At 39.7% G+C, this 15,051-nt stretch overlaps 1 protein-coding gene across 5 annotated transcripts in view; it reads left to right on the top strand.

Annotated features, from left to right (window-relative positions):
• The window catches only part of TCAIM (T cell activation inhibitor, mitochondrial), a 75,363-nt gene that overhangs the window by 46,505 nt on the left and 13,807 nt on the right, over positions 1 to 15,051 (top strand). The gene's annotated exons all lie outside the window — the stretch shown is intronic.

Here is a 15,051-nt window from a genome sequence, read left to right as displayed (position 1 = left end):
AGTAACAGAGTCTTGTACAGAAAGGGAGACCAGTGTCTGCCTGAAGGCATGTCTGTGGTGAAGGTGTGTCTCTATCTATATGTGTAGCTAATAGGTAAATCACCTCCCTAAATATGTGGATTTTAATTGTTCAAATTTTCTTTGTAAATAAAACCAAGAGGAAAATGTGGCTATGGGAATGATAATTTATTTTTTCTTTTTTTTTAATATATGAAATTTATTCTCAAATTGGTTTCCATACAACACCCAGTACTCATCCCAAAAGATGCCCTCTTCAATACCCATCACCCACCCACCCCTCCCTCCCACCCCCCATCAACCCTCAGTTTGTTCTGTTTTTAAGAGTCACTTATGCTATGGCTCACTGGGAATGATAATTTAATGATAGACCAGCAGTAATGAAGATAGCATGAAGAAGTAGGGATAAGAAAAACAAAGAGCAGTCATGGTAGGATAGAAAGTGATGATTTAGAAAAAGAGTTTAGAAAAATAAAAGATGATTGAAGGTGAATTACGTGCAGAGGCTACATTGGAAGTCAAGTGGGTTGCTATGCCCTTGGGCCGCTTCAAGCCCCTTTGAGCCCCTTCAAACCAGTCTTGACCTGCTCCCAAACACAGATAATTGCCCACTTTGAAGGCATTCTCTGAGGGCTTCTTCAACAGTTTGTTTTATGTTAGTTTTCCCAGTAAGGATTCCAGGGGATTTTATCATGAAAGCCAGAACGTTATCTATCAATTCTTGCTTCAATTATTCGTGTTTTTAAATTAGTAATTATTGAGAATCCTGGGAAGATGGCAGCAGAGGAGGACGCTGGACTCACCGCGCGTCCTGCTGATCACTTAGATTCCACCTACACCTGCCTAAATAACCCAGAAAACCGCCAGAAGACTAGGAGAACGGAGTCTCCGGAGCTAAGTGTAGACAAGAGGCCCACGGAAGAGGGTAGGAAGGCCAGAGAGGCGGTTGCGCGCTACACGGACTGGCAGGAGGGAGCTGGGGTGGAGGGGCGGCCCACCAGCCAAGCAGAGCCCCCGAATCTGGCTTGCAAAAGTGGAGGTGCCGGACAGAGTGTGTTCTGACAACAAGCAGGACTTGACATCTGGAAGGTTATGAGCTAACAGCTCTGCTTGGAGAGCGGGAGGGCTGGAGGACAATGGGAGGGAGAGTTGTTGAGCCCGGACGACAGAGCTCAGCTTGGCAGGGAACAAAGGCGCTCACCAGCGCCATCTCCCTTGCCCATCCCCCAGCCAAAATCCCAAAGGGAACCGGTTCCTGCCAGGGAACTTGCTTGCACCGCACAAACACCCAACGCTGTGCTTCTGCAGATCCATCCGTCCAGCGGGTCTGACTCCCGCCCGGTGCCACAGGGCCCCTCCAGAAGCGGGTCTCCGAAGGGTAAGCGAGCTGAGCCTGTCCCTCCTGCTCCTGTACACCTTGCCGATCCGCCCCAGCTGATATGCCAGATCCCCAGCACCACAAGCCTGGCAGTGTGCAAGTAGCCCAGACGGGCCACGCCACCCCACAGGGAATCCCGCCCCTAGGAGAGGGGAAGAGAAGGCACACACCAGTCTGACTGTGGCCCCAGCGGTGGGCTGGGGGCAGACATCAGGTCTGACTGCGGCCCCGCCCACCAACGCAAGTTATTCAAGACAGCACAGGGGAAGTGCCCTGCAGGTCCTCACCACTCCAGGGACTATCCAAAATGAGGAAACGGAAGAATTCCCATCAGAAAAACGTCCAGGAAATAACAACAGCTAACGAACTGATCAAAAATGATTTAAACAATATAACAGAAAGTGAATTTAGAATAATAGTCATAAAATTAATCGCTGGGCTTGAAAACAGTATAAAGGACAGCAGAGAATCTCTTGCTACAGAGATCAAGGGACTAAGGAACAGCCAGGAGGAGCTAAAAAATGCGATCAACGAACTGCAAAATAAAATGGATACAACTACGGCTCAGATTGAAGAGGCAGAGGAGAGAATAGGTGAAATAGAAGATAAAATTGTGGAAAAAGAAGAAACTGAGAAAAAGAGAGATAAAAAGATCCAGGAGTATGAGGGGAAAATTAGAGAACTAAGTGATGCACTAAAGAGAAATAATATACACATAATTGGTATTCCAGAGGAGGAAGAGAGAGGGAAAGGTGCTGAAGGTGTACTTGAAGAAATCATAGCTGAGAACTTCCCGGATCTGGGGAAGGCAAAAGGCATTGAAATCCAAGAGGCACAGAGAACTCCCTTTAGACGTAACTTGAATCGATCTTCTGCACGACATATCATAGTCAAACTGGCAAAATACAAGGACAAAGAGAAAATTCTGAAAGCAGCTAGAGATAAACGTGCTGTAACATATAAAGGGAGACCTATAAGACTCATGACTGATCTCTCTACTGAAACTTGGCAGGCCAGAAAGGAATGGCAGGAGATCTTCCATGTGATGAACAGAAAAAATATGCAGCCAAGAATCCTTTATCCGGCAAGTCTGTCATTTAGAATAGAAGAAGAGATAAAGGTCTTCCCAAACAAACAAAAACTGAAGGAATTTGTCACCACTAAACCAGCCCTACAAGAGATCCTAAGGGGGATCCTGTGAGACAAAGTACCAGAGACATCGCCACAAGCATGAAACCTACGGACATCACAATGACTCTAAACCCATATCTTTCTATAATAACACTGAATGTAAATGGACTAAATGCACCAACCAAAAGACATAGGGTATCAGAATGGATAAAAAAACAAGACCCATCTATTTGCTGTCTACAAGAGACTCATTTTAGACCTGAGGACACCTTCAGATTGAGAGTGAGGGGATGGAGAACTATTTATCATGCCACTGGAAGTCAAAAGAAAGCTGGAGTAGCCATACTTATATCAGACAAACTAGACTTTAAATTAAAGGCTGTAACAAGAGATGAAGAAGCGCATTATATAATAATTACAGGGTCTATCCATCAGGAAGAGCTAACAATTATAAATGTCTATGCACCAAATACGGGAGCCCCCAAATATATAAAACAATTACTCATAAACATAAGCAACCTTATTGATAAGAATGTGGTCATTGCAGGGGACATTAACACTCCACTTACAGAAATGGATAGATCATCTAGACACACGGTCAATAAAGAAACAAGGGCCCTGAATGATACATTGGATCAGATGGACTTGACATATATATTTAGAACTCTGCATCCCAAAGCAACAGAATATACTTTCTTCTCGAGTGCACATGGAACATTCTCCAAGATAGATCACATACTGGGTCACAAAACAGCCCTTCGTAAGTATACAAGATTTGAAATCATACCATGCATACTTTCAGACCACAGTGCTATGAAGCTTGAAGTCAACCACAGGAAAAAGTCTGGAAAACCTCCAAAAGCATGGAGCTTAAAGAACACCCTACTACAGAATGAGTGGGTCAACCAGGCAATTAGAGAAGAAATTAAAAAATATATGGAAACAAACGAAAATGAAAATACAACAATCCAAACGCTTTGGGACTCAGCGAAGGCAGTCCTGAGAGGAAAATACATTGCAATCCAGGCCTATCTGAAGAAACCAGAAAAATCCCAAATACAAAATCTAACAGCACACCTAAAGGAAATAGAAGCAGAACAGCAACAGCAAAGGCAGCCTAAACTCAGCAGAAGAAGAGAAATAATAAAGATCAGAGCAGAAATAAACAATATAGAATCTAAAAAAACTGTAGAGCAGATCAACGAATCCAAGAGTTGGTTTTTTGAAAAAATAAACAAATTTGAGAAACCTCTAGCCAGGCTTCTCAAAAAGAAAAGGGAGATGACCCAAATAGATAAAATCATGAATGAAAATGGAATTATTACAACCAATCCCTCAGAGATACAAGCAATTATCAGGGAATACTATGAAAAATTATATGCCAACAAACTGTACACCTGGAAGAAATGGACAAATTCCTAAACACCCACATGCTTCCAAAACTCAATCAGGAAGAAATAGAAAGCTTGAACAGACCCATAACCAGCGAAGAAATTGAATCAGTCATCAAAAATCTCCCAACAAATAAGAGTCCAGGACCAGATGGCTTCCCAGGGGAGTTCTACCAGACGTTTAAAGCAGAGATAATACCTATCCTTCTCAAGCTATTCCAAGAAATAGAAAGGGAAGGAAAACTTCCAGACTCATTCTATGAAGCCAGTATTACTTTGATTCCTAAACCAGACAGAGACCCAGTAAAAAAAGAGAACTACAGGCCAATATCCCTGATGAATATGGATGCAAAAATTCTCAATAAGATACTAGCAAATCGAATTCAACAGCACATAAAAAGAATTATTCACCATGATCAAGTGGGATTCATTCCTGGGATGCAGGTCTGGTTCAGCATTCACAAATCAATCAACGTGATACATCACCTTAATAAAAGAAAAGATAAGAACTATATGATCCTGTCAATCAATGCAGAAAAGGCCTTTGACAAAATTCAGCACCCTTTCTTTTTTTTTTTTTTTAATTTTTCAACGTTTTTTATTTATTTTTGGGACAGAGACAGAGCATAAACGGGGGAGGGGCAGAGAGAGAGGGAGACACAGAATCAGAAACAGGCTCCAGGCTCCGAGCCATCAGCCCAGAGCCTGACGCGGGGCTCGAACTCACGGACCGCGAGATCATGACCTGGCTGAAGTCGGACGCTTAACCGACTGCGCCACCCAGGCGCCCCTCAGCACCCTTTCTTAATAAAAACCCTTGAGAAAGTCGGGATAGAAGGAACATACTTAAAGATCATAAAAGCATTTATGAAAAGCCCACAGCTAACATCATCCTCAATGGGGAAAAACTGAGAGCTTTTTCCCTGAGATCAGGAACACGACAGGGATGTCCACTCTCACCGCTGTTGTTTAACACAGTGTTGGAAGTGCTAGCATCAGCAATCAGACAACAAAAGGAAATCAAAGGCATCAAAATTGGCAAAGATGAAATCAAGCTTTCACTTTTTGCAGATGACATGATACTCTACATGGAAAACCCAATAGACTCCACCAAAAGTCTGCTAGAACTGATACATGAATTTAGCAAAGTTGCAGGATACAAAATCAATGTACAGAAATCAGTTGCATTCTTATACACTAATAATGAAGCAACAGAAAGACAAATAAAGAAACTGATCCTATTCACAATTGCACCAAGAAACATGAAGTACCTAGGAATAAATCTAACCGAAGATGTAAAAGATCTGTATGCTGAAAACTATAGAAAGCTTATGAAGGTAATTGAAGAAGATATAAAGAAATGGAAAGACATTCCCTGCTCATGGATTGGAAGAATAAATATTGTCAAAATGTCAATACTACCCAAAGCTATCTACACATTCAATGCAATCCCAATCAAAATTGCACCAGCATTCTTCTCGAAACTACAACAAGCAATCCTAAAATTCATATGGAACCACAAAAGGCCCCAAATAGCCAAAGTAATTTTGAAGAAGACCAAAGCAGGAGGCATCACAATCCCAGACTTTAGCCTCTACTACAAAGCTGTAATCATCAAGACAGCATGGTATTGGCACAAAAACAGACACATAGACCAATGGAATAGAATAGAAACCCCAGAACTAGACCCACAAACGTATGGCCAACTAATCTTTGACAAAGCAGGAAAGACTATCCAATGGAAAAAAGACAGTCTCTTTAACAAATGGTGCTGGGAGAAGTGGACAGCCACATGCAGAAGGTTGAAACTAGACCACTTTCTCACACCATTCGCAAACATAAACTCAAAATGGATAAAGGAATGTGAGACAGGAAACCATCAAAACCCTAGAGGAGAAAGCAGGAAAAGACCTCTCTGACCTCAGCCGTAGCAATTTCTTACTCGACACATCCCCAAAGGCAAGGGAATTAAAAACAAAAATGAACTACTGGGACCTTATGAAGATAAAAAGCTTCTGCACAGCAAAGGAAACAATCAACAAAACTAAAAGGCAACCAATGGAATGGGAAAAGATATTTGCAAATGACATATCAGACAAAGGGCTAGTATCCAAAATCTATAAAGAGCTCACCAAACTCCACACCCGAAAAACAAATAACCCAGTGAAGAAATGGGCAGAAAACATGAATAGACACTTCTCTAAAGAAGACATCCGGATGGCCAACAGGCACATGAAAAGATGCTCAACATCACTCTTCATCAGGGAAATACAAATCAAAACCACACTCAGATATCACCTCACACCAGTCAGAGTGGCCAAAATGAACAAATCAGGAGACTATAGATGCTGGAGAGGATGTGGAGAAACAGGAACCCTCCTGCACTGTTGGTGGGAATGCAAATTGGTGCAGCCACTCTGGAAAACAGTGTGAAGGTTCCTCAGAAAATTAAAAATAGACCTACCCTATGACCCAGCAGTAGCACTGCTAGGAATTTACCCAAGGGATACAGGAGTACTGATGCATAGGGGCACTTGTACCCCAATGTTTATAGCAGCACTCTCAACAATAGCCAAATTATGGAAAGAGCCTAAATGTCCATCAACTGATGAATGGATAAAGAAATTGTGGTTTATATACACAATGGAGTATTACGTGGCAATGAGAAAGAACGAAATATGGCCCTTTGTAGCAACGTGGATGGAACTGGAGAGTGTGATGCTAAGTGAAATAAGCCATACAGAGAAAGACAGATACCATATGGTTTCACTCTTATGTGGATCCTGAGAAATTTAACAGAAACCCATGGGGGAGGGGAAGGAAAAAAAAAAAAAAGAGGTTAGAGTGGAAGAGAGCCAAAGCATAAAAGACTCTTAAAAACTGAGAACAAACTGAGGGTTGATGGGGGGTGGGAGGGAGGGGAGGGTGGGTGATGGGTATTGAGGAGGGCACCTTTTGGTATGAGCACTGGGTGTTGTATGGAAACCAATTTGACAATAAACTTCATATATTGAAAAATAAAAAAAAATAAATTAGTAATTATTTTAAAAATAATTACAAAATTGTTGAACCATTTTAAAGCTTTCAACTCATGAATTGTGTGACACCACTTGATAAGTAAGATTTAGGGTGCCTACAACTCAACCAAAACTTATTGGCCACCATGGTCATTTTGGCCATTCTGCAGTTTAAGTTTTTGTTTGTATTCTTGTATTGTTTAATTTCATCTTATATATGTAGGTTGCAGAAGAAGAATCAGAGCACATGCTGAATTATATAGTCAGAAGGAGCATCAAATTGACATCAAACTAATCTTCACTTGATTGATAAATTACATTCACTTGATCAAAATTCATTTTGGAAAGCACATTAAGATACTTCTAGTATTTTAGGATATAATATTAAAAACAGAAGATATAGCAGCAATGTTACTTAGTTTAGACTTAATTTTTTCAATAATTCTGTTTTTGTTGAGAAGTGCAGGCTGAAGTAGTCTCCTACTATTATGAAATAAAGCACAGAAATTGTGAAAATAAATCAGGTGGATTGCTTTTTAAATAGAAGAATTATCAGGTCATAGAAGCTCCATTTAATCTGTTTTAATACTACATCTGGTAACTGTATTTCAATCCACATTTTAGGACATGCTGTGTAATTCTGAATTTCTCAACAAACTATGCTTTAGCTTACTTCAAACTCATTTTACTGTATAACCATATAAAAAGGATAAAATTAAATTTTTAATACCTCAGGAGTTTTCTTTAATTATATACTGTAATAGGAATTTACCAGTCTCAAAAAGATTAGGAAATGCCACTCCATGTTGTAGATTTTAGTATGTTCATATTTTGAATATATTCTCTGATTATCAAATACTGTTATAACAAAAATGGATTTTAATTATATAATTTGTATTTGGAAGGAGCCAACAGGATCCATTTATGTCTAAACAAAATAATCCCAGGGCACCTGGGTGGCTCAGTCGGTTAAGTGTCCAATTCTTGATTTCAGCTAAAGTAATAATCTCACAGTTCATGGGATCGAGCCCCGCATCAGTCTGCATGCTGACAGTGCAGAACCTGCTTGAGATTCTCACTGTCTCCCTCTCTCTCTGTCCCTCTCTCTTTTTCTCTCTCCCTCTCTCTCAAAATAAATAAACTTTGAAAACAAAATAAAATAATCCCATATGTAATATCTTTCCCATTGAGAAAACATAAAGTGTAGAAGGATCATTGAAATGCTATTCTATCAGATACTGGAAGACCAATAAATGTCAGACTTCTGTTTTCTCCATTCGAATTTTGCTCAAGTAGTTTTTTTTTCACCTTCAGTGTCTAAGTTGTAAATCAATCTTTGTCCACGAAATGACACCTTGGACAACTATAACTTTGGAATTATTTCTATAGAACGTTTGGAAATTTTAACTCCTATCATGCCTTTATTTATTCTTCCCCTTGTTTACAGGCTAAGTCAGTGTTTTTCAAATAACAAGTCATAACACAGTTTAGTGATTTGGGACCAGCAAAGTTGCTTTGTGTTCTTCCTTTTAAACATTTTTTTAAATATATATTTTCAGTAAATTTCAATGTTTCTCAAAATACTCGTTTGAGTTCTGTGTAAACATGTATGTATGCGTATGTGTGTATACTGAGTCACCATTTAAAATTTCTTACTGTGTATTGCCATCAGAGAAGTTTGAAAAGCTGTGGTGTAAATGTCATGTAGTTCCATGTAGTTTGAGGCCTAAGAGTTTGAAATTTATGCCATTTTAACTTTACTCGATTTGGATCATGGCTGTCCTTTTCGTCCTCTTGTATCCACGAAAAACTGAACTTCTCTTGAGTTAGTGAAATATTTTTATCTCAAAAGAATCATTAGCCTAAGAACTAAAACAGTTGTCTTCAGTCTGCAGTCTAACTTTAGACCCTGTACATGATATTCCTGTATTCATTTTTATATACCACTTCCCTGTGGCTTCATTTCATTACCAGCATTTTTTCTCTTTCCCTGCATCTTATAACAATACATGTTTCATATTTATTATTATAAGTATAATAAAATCATTTTTGGAACCAAGGCAAGGTCTAACAAGTAAATTAACTACCATGAGATAACACTTCATAGCCTAGGATGGTTATAATCAAAAGAAAATAGCAAGTATTGGGAAGGATGTAGAAAAAAGCACGTCTACATAAAAACTTGTTCATAGCAGCATTATTCGTAATCACCAAAAAGTGGAAATAACCCAAAGGTCCATCAATGGATGAATGGTTAAGTGAAATGTAGTATATTCATACAGTGAAAATAGTACTTGGCCCTAAAAACAAAGGAAGTACTCATACATGCTACAGCATGGATGAACTTTGACAACATTGTGCTAAGAGAAAGAAGCAGTCACAGTGGACCACATATTGAATGCTTCCATCTGTGTGAAGCGTATAGAATTGACAAATCTGTGACACAGGAAGTAGATTAGTGGTTGCTTCGAGGTGGAAGTGAGTATTGAAGTAACTGCTAATAGGTACGTGATTTCTTTTTCTATTTTGAGTTTATTTATTTATTTGTTTATTTAGAGCAGGGGAAGAGCAGAGAGAGAGGGAGAGAGAGAGATTCCCAAGTAAGCTCGGCACTGTCAGCACAGAGCCCCATGCAGGGCTCGAATTCAGGAGCCGTAGGATCATGACCTGAGCTGAAATCAAGAGTTGGATGCTTAACCGACTGATTCACCCAGGCACCCTGCTACGTGTTTCTTACTAGGGTGATGAAAGTATCCCCAAATTGATTGTACTGGTGATTGCACAACTGTGAGAATATACACGACATGCATGGTGTGTGTATTACATTTCAGTAAAACTTTTATTTTTATTTATTTTTTAATTTAAATTCCAGTTAACAGTGTAATAGTAGTTTCAGGTGTACAATGTAGCGATTCGGTACTTCCGTGCAACACCCAGTGCTCATGACAAGTGCCCTCCTTAATGCCTGTCACCTATTTAACACTCTGGTAACCATCAGTTTGTTCTGTGTAGTTAAGAGTCTGTTTCTTGGTTTTCCTCTTTTTCCCCCCTATGATCATTTATTTTGTTTCTTAAATTCCACATATGAGTGAGTTGTCTTTCTCTGACTGACTTATTTCACTTAGCATTACACTCTCTAGCTCCATCTACATCATTGCAAATGGCAAGATTTCATTCTTTCTTATGGCTAAATAATATTCCATTGTGTGTGTGTGTGTGTGTGTGTGTGTGTGTGTACACAACGTCTTCCTTTTTTTTTAAGTTTATTTATTTATTTTGAGAGAGAGAGAGAGCACAAGCAGGGGAGGGGCAGAGAGAGAGGATCCCAAGCAGGCTCTGCACTGTCAGCACAGAGCCGGACATGGGGCTTGATCCCACAGACGGTGAGATCATGACCTGAGCCAAAATCAACAGTCCAATGCTTAACCGACCGAGCCACCCAGGCACTCCTACACTATGTCTTCTTCTTCTTCTTCTTTTTTTAATTTTTATTTTTGAGAGAGTGTGCATGTGAGCGGGGGTGGGGCAGGGAGAGGGAGACACAGAACCTGAAGCAGGCTCCAGGCTCCTAGCTGTCAGCCCAGAGCCCACAAACAAACAATCTGTGTCTGTTTTTGTGCCACTACCATATTGTATCAATGACTACAGCTCCGTATATAACCTGAAGTTCAAAAGTGCGATGCTTCCAGTTTTGCTTTTCCTTTTCAAGATTGCTTTGGCTATTTGGGTCTTTTGTCATTCCATATAAACTTTAGGATTGTTTGTTCTAGCTCTGTGAAAAATGCCCGGTGGTATTTAGATAGGGATTGTATTAAATGTGTAGACTGCTTTGGGTAATATAGACATGTTAACAATATTTGTTCTTCAAAAAAAAATAAAATTAAATTTAAAAAAAGGTCGCCTGGGTGGCTCAGTCGGTTAAGCGTCCGACTTTGGCTCAGGTCATGATCTCGTAGTCTGTGAGTTTGAGCCCTGCGTCAGGCTCTGTGCTGACAGGTCGGAGCCTGGAGCCTCCTTCGGATTTTGTGTCTCCCTCTCTCTCTGCCCCTCCCCCGCTTGTGCTGTCTCTCTCTGTCTCAAAAATAAATTTTAAAAAATTTAAACAATATTTGTTCTTTGAATCCATAAGCATGGAATGTTTTTTTTTTCCCATTTCTTTCTGTCATCTTCAATTTCTTTCATCAGTGTTTTATAGTTTTCTGAGTATAGGTCTTTCACCTCTTTGCTTAGGTGTATTCCGAGGCATCTTATGGTTTTTAGTGCATCAATAAAGTTTTAAACACAAAGCTATTACTATTTTTAAAAAACATATTCATGAATACTATTTATTTGGATTATTTCATTTTTGATAAATTTTTATAATAAGAAATTCCAACATTTCTTAAAGTTCTTGACTAGTAAAGGTTAAAAAGTATGGTTTGCGGGGGCGCCTGGGTGGCTCAGTCAGTTAAGTTTCCGACTTCAGCTCAGGTCATGATCTCACAGTTCGTGGGTTCGAACCCGGCATCGGACTCTGTGCTGACAACTCAGAGCCTGGAGCCTGTTTCAGATTCTGGGTCTCCCTCTCTCTCTGTGCTCCCCTGCTCACGCTGTTTGTCTCAAAAATAAACAAACATTTAAAAAAAAGTTTTTTCAAGTAAAAAAAAAAAAAGTATGGTTTAGGGGCACCTGGGTGGCTTACTCGGTTAAGCATCTGATGTGGGCGGTTTGTGAGTTCAACCCCCGGTGATTGTGTGCTGACAGCTCAGAGCCTGGAGCCTTCTTCGGATTCTGTGTCTCCCTCTCTCTCTGTGCGTCCCCCACCCTCCCTCCCCACACACACTCTCTCTCTCTCTCTCAAAAATAAATGTTTAAAAAAAATTTAAAGTATGGTTTAACTGTATTTTATTATAGAATAACTATAGGATGGCTCTTTAATCTCAATAATAATTTGAATGGACTTTTCCCCATTAAAAATCAAGTGTTCAAATTTTACAAATGACTATGATTGTAAAATTAAGAATTTAAATTATTTTTATGGCAAATTCAGGCATTAATTGTCCTTTTTGGTTTTTTAAAATTTTTTAAATGTTTTTTATTTATTTTGAGAGCGAGCTCATGAGCAGGGGAGGGGCAGATAAAGGGGGGGGGGGGAAGGGGGAAGAGAGAGAGAGAGAGAAATATCCGAGGTGGGCGCTGCACCGTCAGCGGGGGAGCAGGCAGGGCTTGAACTCCCAAACCACGAGATTATGTACTGAGCCTAAATTAAGACTCGGATATTTAACTGACTGAGCCACCAGGTGCCCTTAATGTCCTTTTTAAATCCATCTAGAGAATAACATAGAATTCTGTCTCTTAGTTCTAGAACATGGACAGTCAGGATAACCATGTGTCTCCATATCGGACAAGAAAATACACTTTTCTCTTTGCCTTATGGTTTAATTTGCATAGTGAAAATGTAGGTTGTCTAGTGATCTCCTGAGATGAAATTGAAAATCTGAAGTTTGAATTTAAAACAACATTAGGTAAGGGATGACTTATCTTTCCCTCATGAGGTAATAAGGTAATGGAGGAAATGAAACACTTACAGAAATTATTCTACAGACTGTATCTCTCAAAAAGAGATACTGAAAAAGTACACTGGCCAGTCATAGGACAGAAGTTAGGGGGAGGGTATGTCCAGACAAGTTTTAAAGTAAATGTAGCTCTTGACTTATTCCAGTTTGTTTTCATAGTTCTTACTTAGGGGAGAAAAAGATCATTCAAAAATACTTAATGGAAATCTGCATTGCTACTTTCTCCTAGATTGTAACTTCCTAAAGGATCTGGTGCTGTTGGTTTCTCTTCCCTGCATCCTAGATTCTGTATTCCCCCTAACCTACATATTCAATTTTATCCTGTCATTCCCCTTAATAACTCATGCATTATCCAGAGAAGCATTTCTCTTTGGTAGCCTGCAGATCCTTAGGAATTTATGAAAGTTCATGGAGGTTGGTGAGAGAAAGCAAAGGAATGTCAGTAAGAGACATGTTTGGGGGAATTTTTGAAAAATAGAAAGCAGATGAGAGGAGAAACAAGCTGGCCAGCAACAAGACTGCTGTCCCCCTTTGTAACTTACATGTCTTAGAGGGTCCAACCAGTGCACTAAAGAAAAAAAAAAAATGAGTAAGATGATTACCTCTGTTTTTCTTTTTTTTTTTTTTTTTTTTTAATTTTTTTTTTTCAACGTTTTTTATTTATTTTTGGACAGAGAGAGACAGAGCATGAACGGGGGAGGGGCAGAGAGAGAGGGAGACACAGAATCGGAAGCAGGCTCCAGGCTCCGAGCCATCGGCCCAGAGCCTGACGCGGGGCTCGAACTCACGGACCGCGAGATCGTGACCTGGCTGAAGTCGGACGCTTCACCGACTGCGCCACCCAGGCGCCCCTACCTCTGTTTTTCCATAGTAAAGTTTTCCTTTCGGTTAGTTGCTTTTGAAGAGATACAGCCATTTAGATATCCTTTTACTCACCGCATTCTTACCCCTTAGCCCTAATCTTCATTGATGATTCTTGCCTAAATCACATATTAGATGATAGCATCCATATAACAATTTTCTAATTTCATCATCCCTTCAAGCTGGCTCCTATGTCCCTATCGTTCCTTGGGAAGTTTTGCTTTCTGATTCATTAAGTCGTTCCAGGCTCATCTGGACTGTCCATGCCCCAATGTTTGATTCAGCCATTTTGCCAGGAAGCTCTCATTCTTTTTAGTAAGGAATGGTTTTTAGAATCTGAGGTCTGGGGCGGATAAATGTGCTCCGTAGCTCCCAAACCCCTCATGGCTGAGGCTAGGAAACACGTATCTTTATCTACATGTATGTAGTAAATACTGTGTTTAGAAGCTTCATTTCTATCTCAATGTTTAGAAACAAAACACAAAAACTGTTAAACTAGACCAGCTGATTTTTATACACTAAATGTAAGAATTCCAAAAGTCAGGTCATGAGCATATAGTCATAAGATTATATTTCAGCCTACATTTTAAGACATTTTGTCTCCAACCAAATATGGTGTGCTCTTTGATGATTCATTTGTCAACAAATCATGCTTTCTCTTACATGATTTAAAATAAGTTGAATAACATTAATAAATGAGGAAAATCTTGAAAATTTATAATGCAATAGCTTATAATAGTGAGGTGAAATAAGATATTTTTATTTATTTTCTTATTTATCCCATTATGCACCGATGACAAAATTTTTACCAATATTCTTAAAAAGGGAGTAGGAAGAGTTATTAATTACTATACAGAGTTAGTGAATTAAAAATTAATTAAAAGTTGAATACCTTTACTTAGAGGATAAAGTCCCAATTCCTTCTCCCAATGTGCAAGTCCTCCCACCTTCCTCCCTAGTCTCATCTCATACTTCCCTCCCTCGGGGCATTATATGATCTGGGCACATTGATTCACCTCACGGTTCCCAGCGCACTAGCATGATTGGCTTGCCCTTCCCCCGACAGTAATCTGCCTGGAAACTGACACGTCTCTCAGGTTCCAGGTCACATATCACCTGTTCCACAGACTCTTACAGACAGAATTCATTCTTCCTCTGTTCTCGAAAAGGCTCATCTATCCTAATTTTTTATCTCTGTATTCCTTAGTAGGTGTGTCTTCCTTTACACAGCGACTTTATCTTCTTTATATCTCAGCACAGCACAGTATCAGGCATTGGATAAATGCAGAAGATTTTATTGGTTTCAAGATTATCAACTTTGATCATTTTTAAAATGTCTCTTCTGCCAGCACCTCTTAAATCCTACTCTAGTTTTGATAACTTCCTTTGTATATAAAAAAACTAAATTTTAATTATGCTAAACCTGTTGCTGGATTTCTAGAGATGGGATAAAGATTTCAAACGTCAGGATACTTCAGAATCAGTCACATGTGCTACGCCTTTCAGTAGGCTGCACTAGCCCATCACTCACACACATCAGCCATGTCCATGTGAGAGGGCAGAGCTACACTTCTAACCAGAGCAGATGGGCAAACTAATAAGGTGAAAGAGTCAGACTCAGAAGGCACAGCTAATGGTGCTGGTGACATTGAGAAGGCAATGCCCGTGGCTGAAGGAACTTGCAAAGGTTACTTTGTGGG

Source organism: Neofelis nebulosa, chromosome 5 (assembly GCF_028018385.1).
Source record: "Neofelis nebulosa isolate mNeoNeb1 chromosome 5, mNeoNeb1.pri, whole genome shotgun sequence".
In the NCBI taxonomy this organism is placed as follows: Eukaryota; Metazoa; Chordata; class Mammalia; order Carnivora; family Felidae; genus Neofelis; species Neofelis nebulosa.
This window is presented reverse-complemented; position numbering and strand designations above follow the sequence as displayed.